The 19030-nt window shown below is 43.4% G+C and overlaps 1 protein-coding gene across 7 annotated transcripts in view; it reads left to right on the top strand.

The window, feature by feature from the left end:
* Foxp1 (forkhead box P1) overlaps window positions 1-19030 on the top strand; it is a 395763-nt gene that overhangs the window by 52524 nt on the left and 324209 nt on the right. For 6 of the 7 annotated variants that reach the window (XM_037204353.1, XM_037204351.1, XM_037204352.1 and 3 more), the window contains exon 2: window positions 534-600. The gene's annotated coding sequence lies outside the window, so the exon portion shown is untranslated. Of the gene's footprint in view, window positions 1-533; window positions 601-15499; window positions 15503-19030 lie in introns of all 7 variants that reach the window. The other variant, XM_028872718.2, reaches the window with a different exon arrangement.

Genomic DNA, 19030 nt, shown 5'->3' with positions numbered 1-19030 from the left:
AAATAGTCTGTGAACAGCTTTCATCAGCCATTAACCCCTTGCCCCTCCCCAAGTAGAAAATGGTGCCTTAAAAACAAAAACAAAAAACCAATTATTTGGAAAGGTTCCCAGTGACAGAAAGCCTCATGTGTGTGAGTGCAGGCTCACTTTCAAAGAGGTGAAAACGAAGCCCGATGCTTCGATGAAGTCAAAAATGTGGGTATGCACCAACACACACTCAACTAACAGCCTGGTTTCCCAAAGCAGCGAGTGGCCCATGAGTCACGTCTTATTCCACTCGAAAATGAATTAATAGCTGGCGAGACAAGAAAGAGTTCTCGTGAAAAGTCGGAAGTGTCTCGTCTTTACTTTCCCTGTCCCTGTTGGGTTTATGGTCTTAGAGTGCCGATCCCAGTCTTGTTTCTGTGAACTGAGAAATCTCCAGGATGTACAGTGGAACTCCTTGTCCTTTCTCTTGTGTGGATGCTGGACATTCATTGTGGGACTCTCCTCCTCATTCAGATTGTGATGCGTTGTTTTTGTTTTGTTTTCAGGGTGAGACGTGACCTTTTGAGGTGACTATAACTGAAGATTGAATTATAGAAGCAAAAAAAAAAAAAGGTAAAAATCATACGTAATTGCTGGACTTGTATCTAAAACTATTTCAACCTTTGAGGGCTGGGATTTGATCACTTACTCTTCTGTAGTTGAGACAAACATGCATCTAAACATGTGTATAAATGTACATGTGTGACATGTGGGCAATAGCCTTAAAAAAGTAAAGATTTCCCTTGAAGGAATAACCTATCCGTGTTCTTTGTCCCCCAGATAATATACTTTTCCCAGGTTGTTGAAGCTAAGCTTCAATTAACTTTTGATTGTAAATTATGTAGGCTTAAGGCGAGAAAGGAATATTCACATCATCAAAGTGGTGATTCATAAAAATGACTTGCCTCAGACGTGAGTAACAGGTGTCAGTGCCCTGTGCCCAAGTGGTGGCATCCTATTGATGCTCACCTGCCGCCTCTTCGAATCACCTTCTCTCAGGAATGAATAGTCAGGAACCATAGCAACAGGCCACATTGGTGTCGCTCCTTAGCGGTGTGGGACACGGCCCTGAATGTCAGTGCTCCGCTGTCTTGTTGTGTGGACCTTGCTGGGAAATCAAATGAGAGTGCTTGGTTTGAAAGTTCAAAGTTTTCCCAGAGCCTAATGTGATTTGATGAATGAAGGCCAGATTTTATTTCCTGATATCCATGGTGTTGAGGGAGCATATGAAACACTCCCATGAAGTGGCTGTATATGACTGGTGGTTGCTTGCCATCAGGAGCATCCCAGAGTGAAGCCCATGACCTTCCTACCAGAGTGAATTTGCAGGTTCCTTTAATGTATGAAATTTAAAAGTTTATTTTTATGGTGCCTGTTTATTTATTTATTTTAAGTTTTAAGGCAAGTATATATCGGATTTTTAGTGGAGCCTTCCCCATAAAGACATTCCTTTTTCTTGAGCTGAGCTGGCCTTTCCATCTCACGTTTTAATTTTGGCCCTTAAGTAGTTCCATTTGACTTAGTAGGATTGTGTCCATTTAATAGTAAGTTTCTTTGTGGCCGTATTGAATCCTGTCTTTGCTTAGCTTTGCTGTCTTGTTTCGAGTGTTTGTAAGATAGAGACATTTTAGAGCCGTGAAGATTATTTGATTAGTCTTTAATCTCACATGGGGTCTTTGGCTCTAGAGTGCGTCATGGGGGGAGTGGATTCATTTTCGACTTATTTCTGGTGTATTTGGGGTCCCACAGTTCAGACTTGCCTCATTTGGGAGATACCGGATTGATGTCCAGAGGTATCTCATGTCCCCTCAGATATTCCAGCAGGGAAGGGAGTGATACTTTCCAGTCTGTGAGGTTGTTGGCCACAGTGGGAGGTGCTAAAGGAAGGCTTCCCCTGCCTGAGACTCAGTTTGAGGCTTTCTGCCAAGTGCTGTCTAGTGAATGTTTCCTGCTTCGGGGTCACTCAGACCTCTGTCTCAGCCACTCCTCATACTCTAAATGCTGCTGCCTCTAGAATAGATCTTAATCCAGGATGCTCTGCAAGTGTTTCATTCTTCTCCTGCTGTTAGAAACACAGGAAAAGCTGAACATTGAGATTCATCAAAGCTATCAGGGAGTTCAGAGGAAAACTTGACGGGGCGTGGTGGCACACGCCTTTAATGACAACACTCTAGATGCAGAGGCAGTCAAATTTCTGTGAGTTCAAGGCCAGCCCAGGCTGCACAGTGAGAGGCTATCTCAAAACAAAACAAAACAAAAGGTATGTTGAGGCCTGAAGGTGGGGCTCTAGTGAAGTGTTTGCCTAGCATTCTTGAGGTACTGGGTTCAACATCCATAGATTTAACAAACAAACCAAAAAAGATACAAATTTAAGCTTGAGACTTGCCTTATCCACATACGAGCTTCATCTGTGGCGTCTCAGTGTTCTGCTATCATGAATGATCTGATGTCCCTCAAGCTTCAGAGTATCATGGGATGCATGGGACAAAGGGAACTTTGCAGAATAGGTATTTCTGTCAGTCTGTCTAATGAAAACCTCTTGGAGGCTCCTTCTGATTTAGGTAAAGTATATATTCTGCTGTATCGTTCACCATCCTGTAAATAAGCCCCTCTTTTAGAGAATTTTTTAGATCCTGAAAATATTGTGTTTTTGTGACGTCTCCTTTCAGGAAACAAAGGAAGCTAGCTCGTTGGCATGCTCATGGAATTCCTCTTTGACTAGAGTTCTTGGGACTTGGTGTAAGAAGTTTTGTTTGGGGGCTGGACAGATGGCTCAGAGGTCAGAAGCACTGGCTGTTCTTCCAGAGGGCCAAGGTTCAATTGCCAGCACCCACATGGCAGCTCACAATAACTCAAGTGGATCTGACGCCTTCATACAGATACATATGCAGGCAAAACACCAATGCATATCAAAAAAAAAAAAAAAACATTTTAAAAAGAAAGTTTGCTTAATCTTTTTTTTTTTTTTTTTCCATTTCTGCTTTTGTTAGCTTGGTTTTTGTTCCTTATAAGAAACCTTCATTTTTATTCTCAATAAACATTCGATAATTTGACATTTTTTGGGTTCTATAGTGTCCACTCCATCTTTCTTTTGACTCCAAATTTGCCTTTAGACAGGGTCAAAGATCTTCTGAAGTCCAATTCATACATGTATGTATAGATACATATGTGTGGCACTTGTGCAGTAAGAGGAAAGCATTTTCTATGAGTCAACCCGATTTCTAAAATTTATCATTTTGTTATTTAGTTCTGCGGAACTTGAGTTGAAGAATGCACACACACACACACACACACACACAGATGCACACACACAGGTGTATTATGTGTGCACAGACACAGATGTGTATTTTTGGTATACATTTGTGTCTATACTTCTGAGTGTTTGTTTGGAGGCTAGATGCCAATATGAGGTACTTTTCTCAGTCATTATCCACCTAATTGTCTGAGATGGCTTCTCTCACTGAACCTGGAGCTTACCAATTAGACTAGTCTGTCTGGGTCATGACCTCAGGGATCCTCTGTTGGGCGCCCCCAATGTGCTGGGGTTCTACCACCATGCCCAGATAATATTGTCTTCAGATGTTAGACATCCCCATGCTTCATGGTTTATGTGGCACTTCTGCTTTTTTTTAAACGATCAATTTATTTGTAAAGAAAGTTTAAAAAAAAATCTTCAAGGAAAGTACAATTACAGTAATTTTTTTCCTACCCCAATTTGAGCTTCTTTTTTTTTTTAAATGTTAAATGAAGGAGCTACAGTGCATATTCACACTTTGCATTCATTGTGTCTTGCATAGTATGGATGATTTCTTAAAGATTTAAAATGCTTTCCAGCTAATTGAAATGTATTCGTTCTTTTTGAAGACTGTATTTGTATGAGTCGAGCGTTTCCTTAACAGCAGCACCCTTCTAAGGTGCTCCATTCAAATGATCTGTGGGGTTATTTTTGTTTCAATTGTCACTTTATTGCAAGATGGCATAATTCATTACAAATTTAAACTGCAATTTGGTAATTTCAGTTGGGCAACAGGTTGGTTGCTACAGATTTACTTTTACAAATACCAAACAACTCCAAATGCAGAGTCATGATCAGAACTGTCTGGTTGGGCAGCACTGGGTAGCCAGGCATGATGGTGTGGGCCTGCCATACCATCACTAGGTAGGTAGAGCCTAGAGGACCAGCAGCAGTTCAAGGCCAACTTTGCCAACATAACAAGTTCAAGACCAGCCTGGGCTATAAGAGCCCTTGGTTTAAAAAAACACACTCACAAAACAAACAAACAAACAAACAAAAAAACCCAAAACCTTTTTCCTTTTAAAATGGAAAGACAGAAGAAAAGATTCAGCATTTAAATTAAATTATGTTCCTATTAACCCATGAACATGCTGTGGACACAGTGTAACAAAATCTTCATTGCTTAGCTAGTTGACTCCACTGGCCGGAATATGATCAACCGATCACCTGAGCTAGCCATTGGACTACTCTGTCTAGATACACCACACACCCATGTCTGGGTTGATATGGCCAGGCTGCAATCTATGCTGCGGCAGTTAGTGTTTGAAATCAAATTGTCATTGACTTCAGTCATGTAGCGATCCAGCTACTCCCCGTTTGGCCAGTGAGGCCCTCTGTGTCCTCTCTCCCTTTCCCTAGGGCTCTCTCCTTATCTGTGTGGCTGAAGCTAAGTTGTTACCACAACATGGGGGAGCCCAGACTACTCCATTTTCTTTGAAGCAAAAGTTAAAGATTACTTACATGACACCTCTTGACATGTAATTGATGAGATTAGGGAAAGGCTCCATGAAGTTTCAAGGGCTGCTGGGAAATGTTTTTGAGTAAACAGAAGACTGGAACAGACTGAGGAGCAAATATAAGAGGTCAGACCATCCATAACTTCTTTATGGAGTGAAGCACTCCAATCTAACCCTCCTTCTATCCCTCCCTTCCTCCCTCCCTCCCTCCCTAACTCTCATTCATTTATTCGTGTAGATGTACCTGTACACACACATTAATTGTTAGCACAGATCTCTATTAATAGTTCTTGCTGTACTCTCAGAGCATAGGTCCTCCTTAAAAAGATGTAGTCTCTGTCTTTACAGGGTTTATATTCCAGAGAGAAGACAGACTCAGTTGCTAATAATGACTGTTAGAAAGGGTAACTATGGTTGCTGTTTGAAAGTGACCCAGAGCAAGGAACAGCAGGTGCCCAGCACAGAAGTGTGAAGTCGACTTTCTTGTACTTTCCACAACAATGCTGTTGTAAATTATTAGGCAGCTTAGTGTTTCATATTCAGATTTCTTGAATTTATAATTAACACATAGTTCGATCCACTTGTTTAAAGTGTGTTTACTGTACAGGTGCTTTGAGTTTGCTGCCTACCACTTTACACCGTGTATCGTTTCATCAGCCAAGAAGGAAGTCTTTGCATCAGGTAGCAGCCCTTCTTCATTCTGCCCTCGGTTGAACCTACTGACAGGCATTACTATACTTTGTCCTGGTAGCTTTGCTTACTTGAGGTGTGAATGGAATCATGTAGTCTGTGCTGCTTGGACACTAACTTCTTCCTTGTAGTGTAAGCAGTTTAGATTGTCCAAGGTGTATATAGTTTTAAACTGCTTAAAATTTTCCTGAGTTCTGACTCCTAAGTCCAGTAGAGTGGTGGCGTGCAATGTTCTTAGCAGGGATAGACTAATGGAAAGCCTAGATTTTGTTCTATAGGTATTTTTATATTTTTTCAAATTGATAGGGTCTCTCAGCAGTTAAACTTTTAAATCTTATTGTTGGTTTTCAAACTCGGCTGCTTTTTTGTTGTAGTGGGTTTTTTTTTGTTGTTGTTGTTTTTTTTTTTTTTTTTTTTGAGTTGGGGTCTCACTATGTAGTTCTGGCTGTCCTGGAACTCACTATGTAGAACAGGCCGGCTTTGAACTCGTGATCCTCCTGTCTCTGCCTCCTTCAGCAAATCCTGCTGGCAGTGTGGACCACCACAACCAGCTTGGCCATTCTTTATCCCCATTGTCATGATCCTAAACTAACTTCCTGTGTAAACAAGAGCTGCCTCTTCTTTGGCCAAGAAAACATAGTTTAAACATATTGATTTTTTCAGAGAAAGATGCTCAGTGGAATTGGTTTTCTGCAGATGTACATGAAAATGTATTTCATAGTAAAGATAGTATTGGTAGGCATGTGCATGTGGCTGTATTTTACAGTGAGCGATGAAAAACGGAAGGAGGGCATGGCTGGAGTGATAGCTCAGAGATTGCTTAAGAGTCCTTGCTGTGCCTCTAGAGGATCAGGGTTCAGTTCCCAGGACCCAACACTGCCTTCTGGCCTCTTTTGGTGCTAAACCATACATGCAGCCAAAACAACCATACACCTTAAACAAAAACAGGAAAGGAATACATACATGCTTTCCCCCCTCCCTCGTGGTATTGAAGATTAAAACATGTGCTTGGCAAGAGCTCTCCTTCTGAGCTGTTTCCACAGCCCCAGCCATACCTTTAAAATGGCATTTTTGGTGTTCCATCTGCCGATGGCTCATTTTTTTTTTTTTAAGATTTGTTTATTTATTACATATGCAGTGTTCTTCCTGCATGTTTGCCTGCAGGCCAGAGGAGGGCATCAAATCCCATTATAGATGGTTGTGAGCCACCGTGTGGTTGCTGGGAATCTAACTCAGGACCACTGGAAGAGCAGCCAGTGCTCTCAACCCCATGGCTCACATATTTTAACTGTTCACCTCAAACATCATAGAAGTCCTCATGTGAGGTGGCAGCTGGTCAGCTTAACAGTAATGCAGTAAATCTCACTTTTCTTGGATGATTCAGAACTTCCAGGAACAAATACAACCAGTAAATGTGTAAAAACTCAGCAAGGGAGCTAGTTAGTATTGTGCTTGGGGACCTGAGTTGGATCCCCAGAAACCACATGAGAAATGGAACAGACAGAATGCGTGGGGATGGTGGCATGCTCTTGGAATCAAGAGCTGAGGAACAGAGACAGATTCTCCGAGCACTGGCCAGCTGACCCATCATATTCAGCAAGCCAGTGAGAGCAGCCACTGTCTGAAGAGGGATGACATCCAGCGTGTTCTCCAAGCCTTCACACATGTGGACCCGGACAGGAACACGTACCCAAACATGCACACATAGAGATAACAAAAATGGGGACCGTACGTGCATGGGAACCTTGTTCATGTTCTCGCTCAGTTCTCAGTGGTGCTATGATGGCAGTGGCCCGGATGGAACCTTCCATCACACGTCAGTGCTTGACCTGATGACTTCTGCTCAGGGCTAGCTTTAGAGTTGATGTTCGTGGTATCTTTGTAAAAGACTCCTCATGATTGAGACTTTGTAAAGATGAAATGAAGCTTAATCATTTGCTTGTTCTCTGCCCCTCATGTGAACTATTACACTTCTGAGGTCTTTGGATAAAGGGTGATGGGTAGGGAAAAAAATGAAAAAAAAAAAAAAACTCCTCAATTTTTTCTACTGTGTTCAAACCCAGTCATTTTGAAATGTGAAAATCCTGCAGCGTCCCCCTTGAATTTTGTGTACTAGTCCATATGTAGCATATAATTAAAGGTAATTACATGTTTTGTTAATTACCTGACAGTGTGATAAGTTACATAAAATGACTCTTAATAAAAAAGCAAATTGGCATCACTGGGTGGATGGATCATTTCCGTCCATTCGTTCATGTGGTACTTGAAGAGCCCTCTTTGCCTGCCAGTCTTCTTCTGAGAGTGCCAGGCAGTTAGTTGCTAGAGGTCAGAGGAAGTGTCTAGAGAGCCATTCATTACAAATTGTGCAACTTGGAAGTTTAGAGCAGTGATTTTTCAGAGTAGGAGTTGAGACCAATTGTGAGTTAGGCAATCGGTTTAGTGGGTTGTATTCAAGACTGGTGAGGTGTGGTGTGGTGTAGTATGGCGTGTGTGTGTACATGTGTGCGTGCGTGCATGCATGCGTGCGTGTGTGTAGTTCAGGTTCCCTTGCCTACAACCTTGTTTTAGACAAGCTTCTGGGTGTTCTCTTGTCTCTGCCTCGCATCTGCCCATCAGAGTGCCAGGATCACAGGCGTGTGCACTTGACTTTGCATGTGTTCTAGAGGTCTGAACTGGGATCCTCATGCTTTCCTGGGAATCACTTTACCCACTGAGCCCTCAAGCCTGTTTTTAAGTGAAGGTGCATACTGGAGCATCATTTTCTAAGTTATAAATACACACTATGAGGCTTTTTAAACTTCGTTTCCGTAATGTAAATAAATGCAGTCTGTAAGGTACATTGATTCCTTTGCTTGTCTGTTCACCCCGTCTTTAGGAAATGCCTGCTCTGGGCCAGGCACTGTGCTAGGACCTCCCCCGTCCTGTAGGAGAGCCACTCTCCACTTGTGGTTGTGGAGCACTTGTCCTATGGTTAGCCAGGACTTACATGTGGTGTGGGTATAGCTCCGCAAAGTATTTCAAGGCTCTCATATTGAAAACGTATGAAAAATTTGCATGCTTTTCATTATTGACGGCATACTGAAACAGCCAGTTTGGATCCGTTGGCCTCCGTAAAATGACTAAGTTGTGTTTCGGCTGTGTTTTTACTTACAGTAAGTAGTCGTAGTTCCAGTGACGTGTGTGCCGAGCCTGCTGCTTCCATTGGACAGCAGTGGCGGTGGCGGTGGGGAAGCAGCAGTGGACAGCAGTGGCCAGGTCCTCTGCCCATTGCTCTGGAGAGTGGGCATGGCCGGGCAGACCTCATGAGCGTGTTGATGAGAATGGAGTGTGGGGAGAGGGGTCAGATGCCCGAGGGAAGGCTACAGCTCTAGCTAGGCAGTCCATGGAAGCCTCCCTCTGGAGCAGACACATTGGAGCATGCTCTGCGAGAAGTGTCTTGCTGGTAGCAGCCAACAAGGGGTGGTAGGGCATAAGGTCAAGGAGAAACACGACTTACTGTATTCTTAGAAAAACGAGATCTTTGGAAGGACAGTAACAAATGCATGCTTTAAGTGCATCGCTCAAATACCCTGACCCGAAAATAGCCTGTGCGTGGAGGAGGCCAAAGGAGGGGTGCCGTTTATGAGGGTATCTGTGAATCCCTCTGAGATACAGTGAAGACTAGATGATTTTGACTGCCGGTGGCCACAGCGGCTGGTGAGACGCCGTTGCTGTTGGAGTTTATTTAAGGTAAGCTGGAGACTTTTCTAGTGGAGACATGATGTTTTGTCAAAGGTGACTCAAAGACTTTCTTCCTGCGTGACAGGGTATATTACTAAGAGAATTCACTGGTGGGATGCTCTATAGGAAAACAGAGAAGGGAATTGGGTGGAGGGCTGGAACTTTTACTCCAAGCTATTTCTAATAGGCTGGAACTGCCATCGCTTGGAGTAGGGATGTTGGTGAGCTGGCACAGCCTGGGTGACGAAGGAAGGGGGCAGAGTGTAGTGGTGAACACTGGGGTTTGCAGCTGTTCGTTCTCACTCAGATGAGATCCCCATGAGCCTGTGGATCTGCAGGTCCAAAAATATCCTAGCTAGGGGCTATCAGTGCAGGATTTACAGGTATATAAGAGATATGTAAGACACTAAACTTCGTCCACTCACCACGGGAATGCTGCTTGAACATGAATGAGCCAGGGTTTGAAAACCACCATTGCGGAAACGTTTATCAAGGACATGGAGGAATCAGGGTCAACCGTGGGAGGAAGGGCTAGGATAATAGCTCATTCAGTAAAGTACTTTTCACACAAAGGTGAGGACCTGAGGGTTAGCCTCAGATCCATGCAGAAAATCAAGCATAGGGACATGGATTTGTAACTCCAGTATTGGGGACAGGGGAGACATAAGGATGCCTGGGGCTTGCTAGACAGCCACCTGAGCCCTTTCAGCAAGTTCCAAGCCAATGAGAGACTGTCTTAGAAAACAGAGTGGCCAGTACCCTAGGAACAATGACTGAGGTTGTCCTCTGGTCTACACACACACACACAGAGAGAGAGAGAGAGAGAGAGAGAGAGAGAGAGAGAGAGAGAAGAGAGAGAGAGAGAGAGAGAGAGAGAGAGAGAAAATTGTGGTGAGTGAAAAATTAATTGAGGTGTTTTGAAGGTTGTCCATCATATCACCCAGTATTAAGAGGTCAAAGAGATGATAACAAAGACCTGATCATCGTGTGTGTCTATATGAAGTTTGTTATGACCTTAAGGACAGTAAAATGTATTTGAGTTTTAATTCCCTAATTTGTTCTGAGTTCACCTAATGACTAGTTAGATGGTCTCATGGTTTACATACAAAATGTCCCCAAGACCTTTTGTGCTAAGTGTTTTGGTTCTCAGCTGATTCTGTTGAGAAATGATTGAACCTGATTGGTTGTTTCTAAGGTGGGAACTGGCTGGAGGAAGAAGACACTTCCAGTCTCTTTTCCTCTTGGCTTCCTGGTCACCATAATGTAAATGATACTCTGCCTTGTATCAGGCCAGAAACAACAGGACTAGCTGACCATGGGCTGGACCCTCTGAGACAGTGAGCCCAGACACCTTTTCTTCCTTCAAGTTCTTTCTCTTGGGTATTTTGTCACAGCAAGGAAAAGCGAACTCAGATGCTTACATGATTTTTCCTTACTTCCTTTCCACCCTTCCCTTTGTTAGGGTCACACATTTGTCCCCAAACCTTGCAGCCTGACTTCTGGGATGTCTGTGTCATAGTTCAGCCAGAGAGGAAAGAAGAACAACACGATCTTACAGTTTTTGCCCCTTTCCAACTCCCCCTTTTAATTCAGTGGCATAGAAATCAGGGCTGCACTTGAATCTCTGTATAGAGTGCACTGTTTTAATATTCTCAACTGCACTGTAGCTTGGTGTGGTTAACTTACTCTCTAGATTAGTAAGGAACTAGTTTGAACCTGAGCCACAAGTCCGTCTGCCACCCTTTCCTTCTACTAATATGGGTAGTCTTTGATGGCTGCACTCGTCTTTCAAGTTAACTATGCACATCAGAAGTCTCTCTTACTCAAAACATTATGAAACATCATTGATCATGTTCCCAGTTCCTGATGAGCCTCTCATCCTCAAGCATGAAGGGGATGGGTGGCCAAGAGGAAAAGCAATGTGCAGAGATGTACTGGAGGACTGAGTGCCGCCATTAACCTGCTACTGGGCGAGTCACCTTGTGGGTGATTCTGAACAATATGCTTATTTTTCCATTACATTGTAACATTATTAAGATAATGATAAGAGCAAAGAATATGGGATGGAAAATATCCCTGGTAACTTCACCTAAACAGTTCGTCACTTATGTGTGTCTCACCATTGTTTTTGGTGTGGAGATTTATCCCCATGCATTGGTGCTTGGTACTCTGTTTTCCAGCCCTCATCTCTAACCTGTCAGGAGTAGTCCCCTAAGTCCCCCATATCTGTACCTGAACTTGAAGGTTGTCATGGTGAGTCACTGCTAAGTCCTCTCCTTCTGCTGTCCTGCGTTTTTAGTTACATCCCTCTTCGTTTATTGTGAATGCTGACGTCTCTGTGTGAGGCATTGTGAAAGAATATAATTAGGTTTTTTAAAAACATTTTTGTGATATATTTATTTTTTATTTCATATGCATTTTTGTTTTACCTGCATGTATGTAGGTATGAGGGCATTGGATCCCCTGGAACAGGAGTTATAGACAGTTGGGAGCTGTCATGTGGGTGCTGGAAATTGAACCCAGGTCCTCTGGAAGAACAGCCATTACTCTTAACTGCTGAGCCATATCTCCAGCCCAAGAATATAATTAGATTTAAAGGGTTGTGGAGGGTCCATTGAGATGCCTCAGTGAGTAATGATGCTTGCTGCCAAGCTTGAGGACCTGAGTTCAATCCCCAGATACTACATGTTGATAGAGAGAACTGACTCCAATAGATGTTGTCAGACCTGTACACTCATGCTGTGGCATGCACCCTCTCCGTCCCCAAATAAATAAATGTAAAAAAGAGAATTAAATGTTGGTGAGATTTTACATTCCCCATTAGTTTCTCTTCAATGAATTTATTAATTTGATGCGCATCACATCATCCCATGGATCCAAGACCATGTGTTTTGCTTGTAGTGTAGTTTGCATGAATTTGGAGCAGGAAGTTTCTAAACATTAAGTTATGAGGCATATTTCTTCTCTTGCCTGAAGTCACCCTTCAGACTTGATTCGCAGCACACGAGGTGGGAACTGTGGGTCCTTTCATTGGCTAGCCATTCACCCTCACCTCTTTTTATGATCCTGAATGTAAGTCACCCCTCCACCCCACCCCTATCCCACTTCTGATGCCCCAGCAAGTCAATTCATTTAATTTGTTTATGGTTAGACCTTCAGGTGTCCCCACGGTTGAGTTTCATTGAGACTACTCTGAAAAAATTCAAAAGTACTTCCAGCTCCCAGAACACAGGCATGGAGGTTTTCTTGCTTGTTGCTCCTCAGAGGCATAGTCATTAGTGCATTAGTTTTATTTGTGTTTGTGTGAGTGTATACATGTATGTGTATGCATGTACAGATGCCCCCAGAGATCTCCTGGAGCTGGAGTTACAGGAGGTTGTGAATTTTTCAGTGTGAGTTCTGGGAACCAAGCTTTGGTCCTTGGCTAGAGCAGCAAGTCATTCTTAACTGTTGAGCCTCCATGGTAGGAATTTTAAATGGTAGGAAAATAGACCAAACACAAAGTACAAGCGATCTAAAATCATGGCACTGAGAATAACACACACACACACACACACACACACACACACACACACACACACACACACACACCATGCAGAGAGAGACAGACATTTCCTTCTATGGTGACACTGGATACATATGTATTTAACAAGAGTACAACGTATAGAATCCTATACACATTTAAAAATGTGATATCACATAGGCAACACTTCCCTTCATCGGGGAGTTTGGTGACTTTTTGTTTGTGCTTTGTTTGTGTTTTGGTGGTCTAGGGCTCCAGCAGAGTGCCTCACATGTTAGACAGGAGCTTTGCCTCTAAGCCGCACCTCCATCCCGAAGTGTTCCATAAGGCCCTTGGCTTGCATCATATGGCATCGCCCTTTTGGAAGTTCTAGCATGTTACTCCTTCTCATTGTCCTGTCTTGAGGCTGTGGCTAGGTTTTGTACTATATATTGCCATAGGTCCACTGAACACAGATGCCTCTCAACTTCTTTTCTTTGGTGTAGGTTACAGAATTTCTGATCTCTCCCCACATCCCACCACCACCATGCCTTTCATAACGCACCGGTTTGCATTTGCTACCAGTACTGGTTCAAATGTTTATTTCTCTGCAACTTTGCCAGTGGTGGGCCAGCATTTATTTATTTTTTTAATTTAAGAAGTAAAACAGTGTATTTTGTTGTTGTTGTTGTTACTGTCCTTTACGTGTCTGAGGTCAACACTGACAAATGAAGTCCACAAGTTTGGTTTATTTCTTTAGGCTGTGTGTGTTTTCTGATTTGTCCACAGTGTTCGGGACAGCCCGGGTCGGAAAGGATAGACAGGTAGAGGGAGCCAGGATGCTAAAGGGACGTCTCAGTGGGTGGTCACTGCACCGGGGTCTCCATCTTTAAATTCCTCCTTTTGTTCAGCAAACCTCATCGAGTATCTGCTTGTTCTGCACTGCACTTTAAATGCCAGCAGTGAACCAAATAAATAAATTAATAAAGTTATTCATTAAACAAACCATGACACTTAGGAGAATAGATGGGTGCATCAGCCTCATTGTTTTGTAGAGGACCCGCTGACCAGTCTCCAGGAGGCTCCTAGCAACGAGAGAGCAAACAATCACTAATTCTGCTCTCTCTGGCTTATCCTCAGCAGCTGGCATTAAGGTGCTGTTCCTCCAGACTCCTTTGGTAGCATCTTTATTACCCACTGATGACTGCTTCCCTTGGCCCTGGGCTCTGTAGTGGAGACTCTTCTGTAAGTTTCTCCTTCAGTCCTTTCCCCATTGAGCCAGCTTCCTTCTGCTCTGGTGCCCCAGAGGCCAGAATGAAGCCGCCAGGTACACTAAAGCCATCACACCCTGAGGACAGACCTGGGTGCTTCAGGGCGCATCTTCATTCACAAACCTTAAGTGAAGTGCCGTTCAGGGTTGAGCTGTAGAGATGCATAGGGGCTTCTGCCCTGTCTCTGGTGGTTTTTGCCTTGGTGTGCAGATTCCATCAGCCACCTGTGATCCAGCCCTGGATGGCAGATTACAGAGGAAGGAAAATGCAAAAGCTAAGTACACTTCTTTTGCCAGACCTGTTCTAGCTTTCCATGAGCTGGGCGTTTTTTGGAGGAAAGGCCAAAGCTAGGATCCAGGGTTAGGATCACAGACCCAATGGCTAGGGTCACACTCTGTTTCCCCATTCCCAGAAAGCCACTTGAAAGTCATATTTCTGCTTGGGAACATCTCTGGTTCTGTCATAAGGGCTTCAAAACAGAACTGGTTTTTAATGGAAATGTAAAACCAACGTGGTGGTTTTAGGTGCCAGTGTGGTGGCCATGGAGCTTGTTTAATTCAGTCTGTGATGTAAGTCTTGGCAGGCTGGTGAAGTAAGCCTATAGAGGCCATTTTTTCGGGTATGGTTACAGGACTAGCACATTCCGTCACTAGTCTCCAACTGTGAAATGAGGGACCCACCTTACAGGGACACTGGAAAGATTCTACAGTGGGTCTTGTGTTGTTGCTTAAAAGTTTGGGGTTCAGAGTCTCAGCTTGGGGACTCAGCCCTACTCTTTAGCTTTGTGGCCTTCTGAGTTAAAATAGTCTTTTGTCCTGAGTTAAAACAGTTGGATCAAAACTGGTCCTTCCCCTATTGGAGAGTTGGGAGAGGCACTGGGATTTCCTACATGCCAAGTTTTTAGGGTGTCCTCCCACACCCAGTGAAGACCTGGTAAATACTGGCTCACAGTAAGTTTTCAAGAAGGCGGATCACCTTTACCATTAAATACAATTTCAAGATGCTGAAGTGTTTTTATTCCTAAACATGCCATACCTTATTAGAGAAAGACTGATAGAAACAGAGGGGGAACACAGCCAGACCTTTTGTTCCCTGCCCAAAATTTAGGGGGCAAGTTAAGATCTTGAGTAGAAATGGAATCTGATTTCCAAAGACTGATACTAAAATTTGAAACCATCTTCCTTCTCCTGCCCTCAGCTACCTTCAAGGGGGATGGTGTGGTGTGGGGCCGCTCGGAAGGACCCGGCTGTCCTGTCTTTATAAATTTGAGTCAGATAATAGGTACATTACAGTCTTGTTTTAAGGATGAAGATCATACAGGGCCTTACCACTGGTGCCCTGGAACTCCTGAATTCGGACAAAAATCGCTGAGCTTGCAAGCTTTCTAAATCCTAAACTTTTGTTTGCAAAAAGGCTTTCTGGAAATGTTCATGAGAATCACTGGTTCCAAGCTTATTACGGAACTGGTACATACAGGCCACATTTAAAGAGTACGTGGGCTGAGCATCGTGTGCAAAACAGTAATCCTGCTTCTAAGAAGGTGAGGCAGGAGGATTAGAAGGTTGAGGCCAGGTCCTCCCTCCAGTGAATGAATGAATGGATGGATGAAGGAAGGAAGGAAGAAAACAAAAATCGAGCAATAAGCTTGTGCCCCTAGAGTAACGTGTAGAAATGTTGTCATCAGATATTCACTCTGTCCAAATGTGGGTATTCATGTGTGAGTGTGCACAAAAGCCCTGCCTATCCAGGAGACCAGAAGAAAGGCTCTTTGTCACTACTAGGATGTGTTTTGAGGTAGTAGGAGATTGGCTTTCTGGACCCACTTGGCAAGAATGGCCTTGACCTTGCCATCAAACAAAGGAATACATGGCAGCAACCCGTTCTCTGAAATCCCCACAATCCATCATTTTCAATGAGTGAGCAGGATGCATTCATGAAGCCTCACAGGGCATCTTTTCTCTTTGTCCTTTCAAAGTGCGTGTAGTTTGATCCGTCTTTACTTCTATATGATAATTCAAATCATAAAAGCAACAGCGAGAAGAACATGTGTAAGAAAGCACACATGGCTTTCAAGTTATCCCCAGGGTCTGGGCAACAGTCCTTCCAGGAATCTTTTTCTCTGCATATTTGTCACGGAGTAACCTCAGATGTCAGTGGCTCTTGAACACATGAGATGTGCCTAGGCTAAATTCACAGGGGCCAAATGTGTAACTTCCATAAAGAATTTTTAAAAGACAAGAGTAAAATATCTGATGAATTTATATATTAATAATACATTGAGGGGATGTTTTAGATTCATTATATTTAAGAAAATATACTATTAAAATTAATTTTATTTGTTTTAACTTATTAAATGTATCTTCTAGAACATTGAAAATTATATTTCTGGTTCACATTATAGTTATTTAGAAATCCATCGAGAATACAGCTCCTAATGCTTAAGAGTTTGAGAATCTGTTACCTGCCATTGCCTTCCAATAACGTCTGAAAACAGCAACATTACTATTACTTCATTGCCCAAATCTGTGGGTTTTTTTTTTAACCATTCCCACTTTGTTGACCATTCAGGGTCAGAAAGAATGGAGTTTGTGCAGTCACCTTGGGAGCCTGCCTCGTTTTTTTCCCAAAGGAGAGTATCTGGACCTCAATGAAAACACTGTTGACTTTCAAACTAAGTTACTCCTTATGGGGCGGTTCTGTGCTTTGTTAATGCAGTATGATTTCTGCACATTCCTTGTCTTCTGCTCACTCCATACCAGTGAACATCCCTACCTTCACAGAGGCAGGATAACCAAAATTATCCCCAGACCCTGCCATGTGTCAGCTGAATGATGTTTGTCCCAGATGAAAAGCACTGACTAAGGGTGATTTCCCATGATGGGGAAACACTGGGTGAAAATTGTGTATATTTGAGCCTGAGGAATGTATATTGATTCATGTTGCAATTTTGTATATATTACTGAAGTATCTCTATAAGATTATCCCACCACTCAGAAGACCGAAGTAAGCAGGTCTCTACAAATTGGATGGAAGGCTGGAGTGAGTGCAGAAAGTGTTTCAGGCCAGCCAGAGCTACATAGTGAGTCCCTGTCTCTTAAGAAAATAAGTAGATATTAAAAATTAAAAATAACGGGTGTATATTAGTGAAGTATTTTCTGTGAGAATCTAAACAGTTCATATTTCTATCTAGGATAACAATGACTCTCCTTAAATGCTACAAAGAGCTCTGAGAAGGGCAGCAGTGGGTAGCTGCTTAGTTGCTTGATAGGGATCTCTTTGCTCGGATCTCTCTGATTGCTGCATGCCTGAGCTCATGGAGGGAGCCTGGGAGTTTTGTCTGGGCACCCAGCTTCCCGGTGAGATGGTATACAGTGAGCGCATCCTTGTGCTAGGTGAGATGGTATATAGTGAGCACATCCTTGTGCTAGGTGAGATGGTATACAGTGAGCACATCCTTGTGCTAGGTGACGCACCTGGGATTCTGTGCTTATGATGGGGGGGGGATGGAGAACCCTGAAAAGAAAACCTTTTATTACTTTGCAGTTAATTTAAGGCTCACCTCACAGCAAGTAACAAGAACAGCATTTGATGATGCCAAGTCTGGTGGCACAGGCCTGTAACCCCAGCTACCTACCCTCTTGCTAGGCTGAGGAATAAAGATCACAGTTCAAGGACTGCCTGGGGTGTATTGTGAGTCAAGGGCAGCTTGGTCAGCTTAGGGAAACTATCTTTAAAACTTTATTTGAGGGGGGCTGGGGAAGTGTTAAACTCAAGTGTTAGAACACTTGCTTAGCAACCATCAATACTGAAAAAAGAAAAAGGTAAATAATGATGAATTATTGAAGATCTGACATATGTCGGTCAGGTCCTGCTAAATGCTTTTAAGTGTAATTTCATTTTGTTTGGTTTTTGTCCCCCAGCCCCTGTGGCTAGAAGGTACTCCTCTCCCTACAGGAAGGGTACCAGTGCTCACAGCAGAGGCCAGAATTCATCCACAATCCCAGACCATAGCACTGCCATGTGATGTGGCCAGAATGGGAAGTAGGCACGCCCACTACTAATGACCCTACTGCTCATTAGTTCACTCTTTCTTCAGGTATTTGGGCCATCTTTGTAGCCACGCCCCCCCCCCCCAAGTTCCTTGTAGACAGTGGCTCATTTAACATGTCCATAGATTGATGTCTGCTGTTTTCAGGACCTACAGCTGAGGTGTTGTAAGTTGGAGAAGATTCCATAGGGAAGTAATCTGGAGGAAAAAAAGAAGTGTGGAGGAACTACAGAGAATGCACATGTTTTGTGTTGGTACAGGCTGTGTTGTGGTGAGCTGAGCATAAAGAATATAGTGAGTCCCAGGGGAGTGATGGTGACCGAGTCACAGGTAGAGATTTTGGACTGGCTATACATGGCTTTGGTCTGGGTTTGCAAACTTTTAATTTTAATTTCTTTATAGTGTGTGATGGGGTGAGTGATAGAAAGTATAATGATCATATTTGTATCTTGGGAAGATCACTCTAAAGTATGTAATATGCATGGATAGGAAGAGGCTTGGGGGCGGCCAGTGCCTGAGAACTGGAAGGCAGACCATACATCCCTTCTCACCATGCAAGTGAGCCTCTCTGCCTCTCTAAGTGATGCTTCCCAAGCTGCCCTGGCACCAGCTCGTTCACTGGAAGCAGCAAGAGTTTCGGTAAGGACTTTCTCTTTGGAGACCTCAGCAAAGGTGATTCCTTCTCCATGTGAATTCAACTCCATGTGGAGTTCTTTCAGGCTATTCATAGGGCTGCATTCAACTGGAAAGGTAGCTGGGGTGGGACCAGCCAGGAGGGGGTATCTGCATGCCTGGCAGGTGGGGCTGTCCAATGTAGTCAACTTTGGGTGAAAGAGGAAGTGGCTAGGCTTCTGCAGGCTCAGTTGAGACCTGGCATTGGACCATTTCTAGAATCTCACATATGCCCAGCCTATACTCAAGGACACTAAGAAGTGATACCACTTTTCTCTGTTGACAGTATGGCGATTAAAAATCTAGGGTACCATACTGTTAAGTGGCAAACTTTTTCATCTATTCACC

This window comes from Peromyscus leucopus, chromosome 3, assembly GCF_004664715.2.
Source record: "Peromyscus leucopus breed LL Stock chromosome 3, UCI_PerLeu_2.1, whole genome shotgun sequence".
Taxonomy (NCBI): domain Eukaryota; kingdom Metazoa; phylum Chordata; class Mammalia; order Rodentia; family Cricetidae; genus Peromyscus; species Peromyscus leucopus.
Note: the sequence above shows the minus strand (reverse complement) of the source record. Positions and strands in the feature narration are given on the sequence as shown.